Here is a 9,641-nt window from a genome sequence, read left to right on the forward strand (position 1 = left end):
GGCCTTTCCCTCTGATGGTCAGGGACTAAGATTGTTCAGGTAGGAGTTCCTTGAATAATGTGCCTTTTAAGTGGTGCTGTAAAGGCACACAGGCTTGTCTGGGTTTGATTTAGGGAGCCCACATCCCATTCCTTTAAGGGAGGGTAGTTGGAGAGGAGTGAACTGTTATTTTTAATGAGTTGACAAAGCAGCCATGGCAACAGTTACACTTGGCATGGATACATGGCTGGAGTGAGGAAAGCAGCCAGCTGAAGGGATTTTTATCTTCAAATATTTTGCAGTTTAGAACAACGTCAATCTTGCATTTAGTTTTTGTTTATGTTAGCAGTAGAAGTGCTTGAAGGATCTGATGTGTGAAGTATTCCCAGAATTTTATTATCTAAGAAGCTGTGCAAAACCACTTAACTTTGTGAAAGGAAAAGGGATCTTTAAGTGGTTTGATAGTGTGGAGGAGTTTATAGAGTTTGTTCTGTTAGAAAATGGATGCTTCTCTTTTTGGTAGGACAAAGTGAAATTTGAGAAGTGGAAGTACATAGAGTTAAAACTGAAAGACAGGTGAAGGCTTGATCTGCCTTTCTTTAGGGATTTTGTTTAACCCTTTAAGAAATGGTTGCATTTTCTTTCAGATTTCAGAGACAGCTGCCTCCACAGCAGAGTAACAAACAAGGCTCCAGGCACATGCAGCAGGCCAGCTTTGTGTTCCTTCCCAGAGGCTTTAAAGCAGGGGAAGAATGAAAGCCTTGAGTTTTTCTATTTCTACAGATATACACTCATACATATTATGTATATCCCCATTTATCTTTATTCCTTTTATTCCTCCTGGAGAAATAGCATTCAGTTACTCGATTGTTTTAGGCTTAGGTTGTTAATATTTCTGAGTAACAGTAGAAGCATTAGTCCTAATCCCTCTTCCCAGTTTTGACAACAAAACAGGAAACTGGCCTGGGCTTCAGCTGCCATGTTAACCTTAAACAGCCCCATGAGCCAAGCTCAGAAAGGCAGGGCTCACTCAGTTCCATACAAAGAACATTTTAAAGTCAAGAGAGCCCCAGCCAGGCTGTGGGGAAGAGGCCCAGCATGACACAGCCGTGAGAGGCAGGGTAGGTGCACTGCTTTTAGGCTGTACATAACTGATTACTCACTTCATCAGCACTGCAGTTTCATTTCCTGCTCCACTGAAGGTTTCCATGGTGACCTCCAATTTCCCACAGTTTCCCATCTATAGGATTGATATAATTTAATTGGCAAGACCGTGAAGTATTTAGCTGTGATGAAAAGCCCTTCATAAAGTCAATTAGATAAATATCTCAGTAGATTCACCATGCAGGTAAGGACCGTAATGCAGTAAAACCCCAGCACTTACCTGCAACAGGTGAAACCTGTCAGTGGGAGTGCACTGATTGTGGCAGTCCAGGGGCTGGAATGGCTCCGTTAAAAGACATCAGTTATAAATACAGAATGTGCATTCTATCCTTGTGCAATTCTTGCCAGTGCAAATTCCATAATAATCTTCATGAAGGACTGAAGTGCAACTCAATTCAGGAATCATTTCATATTTTACATAATTCTCTTAAAGACTCTACACACTATAACTGGTTTGTAAGGGGAAATGTCATTAATTCAAACTCTTCCTTCCCCTCTTGCTTTAGGAACAGGCTGCTCCTTGGATTGAACAATATAAATCCAGGTAATCCTGTTACTTCTGACATCACATGAACTTTGGATTTCAACCTTCAATAAGGAACATAAAAAGACACTATAGATTGAGTTGAATCCTGCTACTACACCTGTTACCTGTACAGTAAGACACAGAACCAACAGCTAAATTAGACATTAGAGCCTGGAAAGATGGGAATGGGCTTCCTACAGAACCTGGCTCAGGCTGAGAGCTCTGGATCCCAGTGTGTGCACCACAGAGGAAGAGTCTCCCAACACCACAAACACTGTGCTGTCTCTGTGTACTCACCCCAGCACCTCCAGGAGCTCCCAATTCCCAGATGCTGTTCGCCAGGCACTTTCACAGCTCCACAAGAAGTAATCCTTAGTTTGCCTGACAATCTGAATAAAGCTTGCTGTTGGCATTTGCTGAAATGGCAGACATAGAGCACCATCTGGGGAGAAAAAACCCTAAATGTAACAAAAAAAACCTCATAAAAGCACAGTTAAGAAGGGAACTGATAGATGGATGCCAGCTGTATTTATGCCTGTTCTGGGAAATCTCCCTTTCAGTTCCTCAGTGTGATAAAGGTTCATGTGAACTTGATCCTACTGGATTGGTCTAGGGAGGAAAGAGGGGGGAAGATTACATCTAAATTGGAAACCAATTCAAGTGAATAACAAAGAAAACAGCTGAGCTCCTGTGGTGCTGGGTGGGATTCCTCTTAACTAGCCAAATGCTGGGTGTCTAGACATCCACACACTCCTGGGGCAGCAGACAGGAACAGGTTCCTCAGAGTGACTCATGCCTCCTACCTTACACAATTACCTTGGGATGGGATGATTTGCCTCCTGGGGATGCCAGGCCATGGGTGTCTCTCTACAAGGTGTCTAGACTGCTAATTTTTAGATGTCTGAAGATAAAGAAAATTCACTTAAATCACCTGGCTCTATAACACTGTAATAAAACATGCCATTGTTGCTAGAGGAAAATTTAAGAATGTGATTGATCCCGTCCTAACTTTCTTCTTTTGTTCTTTTTTTTTTTTTTTTTTTTTTTTTTTTCTGATGACAGTATGACATTGATGCAATTTGGAAATCAACATAGTACTTTTCTCTACACAGCCCTTACAGCAACCCATTTAATTAGAATTGCAAATTTAGATACATAACTTGTAGGATCAGGTGCAGGAAATACATACAGCTCTATGGGAAAAAACAAACCCAACAATAAACATAATGAAAATCTTAGCCATAATGTCTCTCAAGGTCTCTGAAATTCTCTTTTTTTTTTTTTTTTTTTTTTTGATACTGCCTTTTAATGCTCATTTTATCAAATTGGTAATCATTATTTACAGAATTATTTCATCTTTTTGTTTTTCCTTCTTGATTTTTCTACTTCTGGAGACTTCAAGAGTTTCTCTAAAACACTGGATTTCTGTACCTCTAACCCACATTCCTTCCCCTTCTCTTCTTTGCCCTGTTGAAGGGTGTCAGCCCCACTTCCCTACAGCCTCTTCAGCTGCTGCAGCTCTGAATTGCTGAGACAGCTCTCTCTGAGCCCAGGGGAGACAATAAGGGAATTTAGAAGCACCACAAAGGAAAATAAATGCACACGTGCTTCTCCTCACATCACCCTGTGCTATCTCCCTCCTCATTTTCCACCCTAACCATTCACGGATGTGCGATGAGTCCACCAAAAGCTAAATCCAGAATGTTTGAATTAGAAATCTTGACACATAGTAAATTCTGGGTTGTTCTTTCTTGCTTATCCAGTTTTGTATCCCCGGGGCACTTCCCTTCAGACATCCAGGCTTTTCACTGCAGCCACAATGGCTGAACACTTAAAACAACAAACAGCCAAACAAAAAAAACTCAACCAAAGACAATAAAACGAAACAAAAAATCCTAAAACACTGAGGAGTGTTAGTTCTCGTTGCTCTTGCAGGTGAGGCTTATAAAAAGCAGCAGGTAAAACAAGAATCAGGATCAAACAAGGTGGCAATACTGAATTACAGAACTTGATGCTATGCAGCTCAGGGACAACTGCATTAATCAAAAGGAACTCCTGGGAAGCAGACAGTAGGTAAAGAAGCCCTGTAATCTGACAAAACTCCCTAGATTTATTAATATATCAATACCTTTTATTTAAGAAGCTCGCTTTGCTTTAAATTTAGATTTGTCCTCCTCTGATTCTCTCAGCTGGATTTTTAGCTTATTCTTTTCATGTTCTACATGAGTGTTCTCCAAGATAACTCTCCATTATTCTGTGCAGTCCCAGCTTGCTTTCAAAAGAATCCTTTTCTACTTGACACTAATCATGGCTGTAATTTCCTTTAACTGAAGTGACAAGAACCTTCCCTTCTACATTTCTCAACTTCACAGGTCAATCCTGAAATTATAGAGCAGCATTTTAGTTGAGAGATTAATGTTACCAACCACTTTTGTTAAAAAATGAAAATTAAAAAAAATCACCGAATAACAAATTCCTAAACATTATTCCCAAGACTGAGCGTGGATTTAGCACATTTGTTACCAGGGGCTAGAGCAGCACCTGCTGCCTCTCAAGGGAAGTGAAGAAGCACAGCCAGGACATGGCTTCCACTGCCCTTCCCTGCCCACACTGTTGATTTTTAAGTTGACTTTGTTTTCTGGTCCCATGAACCACTTAGAGCACCCACAAGGAAGTATATTCCATGTGTGGATCCAAATGGCCATCTCCATCAGAGAGATGCAAATTGGAAGGATTTCTGCTTCAGGAAAAGAAATTATTGGCTATGGAATAACCAGCTCTGCTGTAGCTTTTCTCCTGTACCCCAAAGTTTTACCACTGGCTCACTTTAGTCATGTCAGATTTACTAATTCTTAAAAAGAGACCAGAGAAATGCATCCTCTTAGCTATTAACAGAAGCAATGTCTGCATTTGTAGCAGTTAATAGTTGAGAAAGCTGACCAGGGAGTTCACAGCAAAGATCATCACACCTGGGCATTAAACTAAACCCAAGTGGAAGGCAGGAGGAAGGATTAGGACAGGACCAGAAGTCTAGGGAAATACAATCACTGGACTGTACCTAAAGCAGCTCTGATTCTCTGCCTGGGACACCTGTGAGCCTGCAGGCTTGTCTAGGGAAGTTCTTCCAGATAATCCACATAATATGTGGACTATGAGAGGGTTTTTCATGGTTTTTTGGTCGTGCATCCCACACTCACCCCCCACTGCCACCCCCAATGATTGCTCTGTCGTAGTTTTGGGTTTGTTTTTTTTAAACAAATCATCACATGAAGTTTTCCCAAACAAAACAAATGCATGTGATTATTTGGCAACCTCAGTGATTGAGCAACTACAACCACAGCCTCTGCTGAAGCTCTCCAGGAGATATTGATTAATTGCCTACAAAAAGTACTCTGTGAAGCAAAGCAGCTTCATAGCAGTCTAATTTGGACAGGAATTGAATCAAGTCATGCCTGGCCAAAACCCAGCTCTTCAAATGTGGGGGATCAACAAGGATGGTCAGTTTTTAGGCAATAAAGGTTTAATTCTGTAAGACAATTCTGGCCATAATTTGTTTTCAGGTCACATTCTTGGCCAGCACTTCAACCTTTCTAATAGTAAAATTATGTGTTTATAGTTTTCTTTATTTAAATTAAATCATTCAAAACCAAACACAGATCTTTTTCACTGGACTTCATCTTATGAAGAAGGAGAAAGAGGCTGTGGTTCTATTACTAATCAAGCAACAATGTAATTTTTTAAATCAAGATACAATTTATGCTCCAAAAACCTTGCAGATCAGAAAAAAATTCAGTACAGCTCTGTAAGGAATCATCCTGCCCCAAAGCAGCTTCATGTCAGTGTTAAGTGAAATGCTGTCCTGATTTACAATCTGGATCCCACCCCCTGCCCACCACGTTTTCTCACACCTGTCTCAAAAGCAACATCAAAGACAAAAATGTATGAAAACCCTAAAAAATACAACATCACTTCAGCTGGAATACAGCAACAGGACATTCTGCAAAAGTACAGCTGAAGGGAACTGCTGCTGTTTAGGGGCAATTCAGGCCAGGATGGAGAACAACTTAAAAATTCCATTTTTTTTTTCACTGAGAATTATTTCTATGCAAATATCATAGATTCCACTAACCTCTCCTTATGTAGAGCTTGCACTGCTGCCAGCTGAGGTGTATCTTGGGCTCTTCTAGGATCACAGCAGAGTCTGGTCTGGACAAATCCCTTTAGATATTTGTGTCTTTTATGTTACATTTTTCCTACTTTTAAGGTATACTTCTCTTGATTTTACTGTTACAACTTCCACTCTCTGGTTTTACAGTTGGATAGATTAATAGTTCTTGCACATGCACTGAATAAAATATCCTTTCCCTGCACTGTTTAAAGGCAACAGAAATTGAAACACTCATGGCAAGGCAAGTGTCTCTTGGGGCATTAATTACAGACAAGTGAATGCAGAGTAAAAAAACCAACACAGAAGATCCAAAATAGAAATACAGAGACCCAAGTAATTAAGGATCAAGATTATAAATAATATCTATGTAAGCATTGATCTGACACACCATTCATTTTCTCTCCTTCCTTGCCCCTTCCAGTAATACCATTCTATTTATATGGCAACTCCTAATTACCTCATACCCATACCTCATCTACTGCCTGGACAAACCTTGAGCAGCCCAGACTGCAGAAGGAAATGAGGAACACTCCAAGAGTTACAGGTTCAATCTCCTGCAGTCCATGCCAGTTCCCCTGATGCAGTGACCATAAAACAAAACAGCTGCATGAATATGGAATTGTCTGTATGAACACTTTGACTAAAATCACCATCTCAAATTTGTGATGAATGTGCTTCATTCTGCAAACCCAAATGAGACCTAATTCCTCTTTCTTTTTTAGTGTTAGTAAATAGCTGCTGACAATAATTCTTCTTTTCCAGGTGGTTTGGGACAGCTTCCCAAAAGAAAAAAGAATGTTACCTTTTGGTTAGACAGATTCCCATGAGAATGGAACACGCACTGGAATAATTTAGCACAGCATAACAGATACAGACAGTTTAGAACAGTTCAAACTCTGTTGAAAGCTGGAACAAAGCAGTTTTCTGTCTTTAAAAAATAGAGATGGATGAAGAGATGTTTCATCTTCTCTGAGGCATCTTCAGAATTGGTAGTTTACTGTCACCAGCTCAGAGCAAGGCTGGCACTTATTAGTATTTATCAGTATTAGCTCTGCTTAAAGGAGTCTGTGGTTCAGCAGTGTCTGTACAGCCAGAACCTTCAGGTGCAAAGGTGAGAAGACTCCAAAACCAGTTTTCTCTAAGAGAATTGTGGAACGAGACAGAGGGAATATAGCATTGCATGAGATTTTTCTCAAATTCCAACCTCCTCTGTCCTATAGGATGAGCAGCCAGCAAAGATGAGCTCTCTACTGCTACCTGTGTGCCCTAAAGCAGAAAGTCACTTCTGAATTAGCAGATAGAAGAGGGAACATTCTGGCTGAGACCTAGCTGTCACTGAAAACAGATTGTGCAACCAACTCAACTGCACCATTGACAGGAGGCCCTAAGAACCAGTGGGCCCACAATGCTCCTCAAAGTGTCCAAGAATGTTTTAGGTATTCCTCAGTGTGTCCAAGAATGCTTTAGCTGTTGCAATTAGCATATGGGATTTGCATATGAGAGAGGCAAGAGAGGAGATTCATGTGCTAAGAACTCTGAAGGGATCAAAAACATTTAAAGAGTCAGAGCATTGCTTGGAGCCTTCCAAGGCAAAAGAAAATACCCAGGAAGTCATTACCACAAATGCACTCTCAGGTGCTAAAATCCCCTGTTTTCTTCAGCTAAGCCTGGGCATTTCTATTTTAATCAGCAAAGGTTGGGTGGGAAGGTATGAAATTCTCGTATGCTGCTGAGCCAAACAGCACTGCTGGAGTTCAGGCAATAGCACAACAATGTTGGGGGCATCTCCAAACGGGGAGATAAAGGGACATGCATAAAATAAGGATGACACTTATTTAGAAGAAGCAATAGGGATTCTTTAGCATTTATCATTTCAAATGGAGGTAAACTCAATCAAGTTTGCCAGCCCCAAATACTTCACCAGCCCCAAGCTCTGGAAGCTGCAGTGCAAGAAGTTTTTGCCTCAGGGCAAAGGAAGAATTAAAAAGAGGAACAAAACAACCCAGAGGCACTTAAAGAACAACTTAGCTATGATGAGCATTCTTAATCTCTCCAATAGTTACAAACCACAGGTAAAAAGACATTACAAGCTGCATGACTACACATGAACTGTACCTTCTATAGTGCAGCCAAGACCAAAAAATCCTGAAGTTCAAAGTAATTCTAGTATAAAAGTATGAAGGCTTGAGCAGATGTGGACCAAAAGTCAGACAGGATAGAAATAATACTCATTTTCAGTATACTGACTTGGAATTTCTCTCCTAGCTATTCCCATATCTGGTATTCCCTTAGATTCTCTCTCCAATTCAAATCCTCTTCTGCAGAGCAATTAATGTTCAGCCAAATAACAAAATACTAATATTAGGAGTAAGTACTCGTAGCTATGAGAATAATGAGCATTCAGTTACACACCTTTTTTCACATCCATTTTGCCAACTTGTTTTGTTACTCACATTAATACTGAATTTATCCCTGCTGACTGCTGCTCCAGCTGTAGGAATTCTTCCAGGTAATTTCTGAGCTCCAGATTTATTGACTGTAAGGTAACTACCAATATTTAACAAGGGAGTCTAAAAAAACTGTAAAACAAAGTAAGGAGCAAATTTGTTCCAGACAGCCTGCAAGTCTTAATAGAAGATGTCAACAGTAATGTAAGTTTATGTAAAATTTTGCTGCAACAAACACTGCTCTAAGCAGTGAAATATTTAATGTGGAAAGGAACTTATTCCCAGGAAGTGGCACTTCATTATAGAAACAACTGGTACAATTTTAGTTGCTGTTCTCCTACCATAGGTCTTGCCTTGTCCAAACCCTTCCTTGGCAGCACATTCCCAGATATATTGCTTGTTTCTGTGTGGATAGAGTACTGTGGTTTTCTGAGTTCAATTAGCAGAAGTGGACATTTACAAAGAGAATGATTGATTCACACACAGATGCTTTTTCATTTGGCAGTGACAGCTACTCCTTCCCACCAAGTACTGACCTGGAAAACCTTCTGAAAGAGAAAATTGAGTAAGTGGATTAAAAAAACCAAAAACTTACAAACACACACCCCAACCAACTTCCCTCTTCCACTCCTCCTCAAAAAACCCCTCAAAAATAAAATACCCAACCCAGCAACATTGTTTTTTTTTGTCGTTACATTTGAAATGTCCTGTGAAAGGCCAAATCTACAAATTTCAGGAATGAGAGAAAATTCTACATTCCTCTTTCCTCTTGTATTCTGGAGATTATGTGCTGCTCACATGTGAGAAGAGCAAAATGCTGAGCTGCAACAGAGCTCACCAGGAAACACTTCCTACAGTCACGGAATTGTGGATTGAATGGATGCAATCCACATCATGCAACTGTGGATGCAAAACAGAAACTAGGAATAAAGCACTTCTCCAGCAAGGCAGTGTTACACTTCTAACTTGCTGTATTTCATCCAGGAATAGATTACTGCTAAAAATAAAGGAATTTAATAGCTGCAAGCCAACCACATACTTCAGAAGGCAAGGAATGCTGCCAAGAGAGAATTATGGCAATGTTATTCCACCACAGCACTTTCAAAAAACAAGCATTAGAAAATATGAATTAAGCTAAAACACAGCTTTCTCTCCAATTACAGCAACACATGACTTTTCACATAACCTTAATCATCCCATTAACTTTCCTCCTCAAAGGGAAGAAAAAAAGAAAATGACTTCTGGTTTTTGGTGGCTTTTTGATTCCTCTTTTGCTATATAAAAGCAGAGAAATAGCAAAGCAAAAGCACCCCTTGTCCCCTTTCTGTCCCTGCTGATTGGCCTCTTGTACATCACC

Source organism: Vidua macroura, chromosome 6 (assembly GCF_024509145.1).
Source record: "Vidua macroura isolate BioBank_ID:100142 chromosome 6, ASM2450914v1, whole genome shotgun sequence".
Taxonomy (NCBI): domain Eukaryota; kingdom Metazoa; phylum Chordata; class Aves; order Passeriformes; family Viduidae; genus Vidua; species Vidua macroura.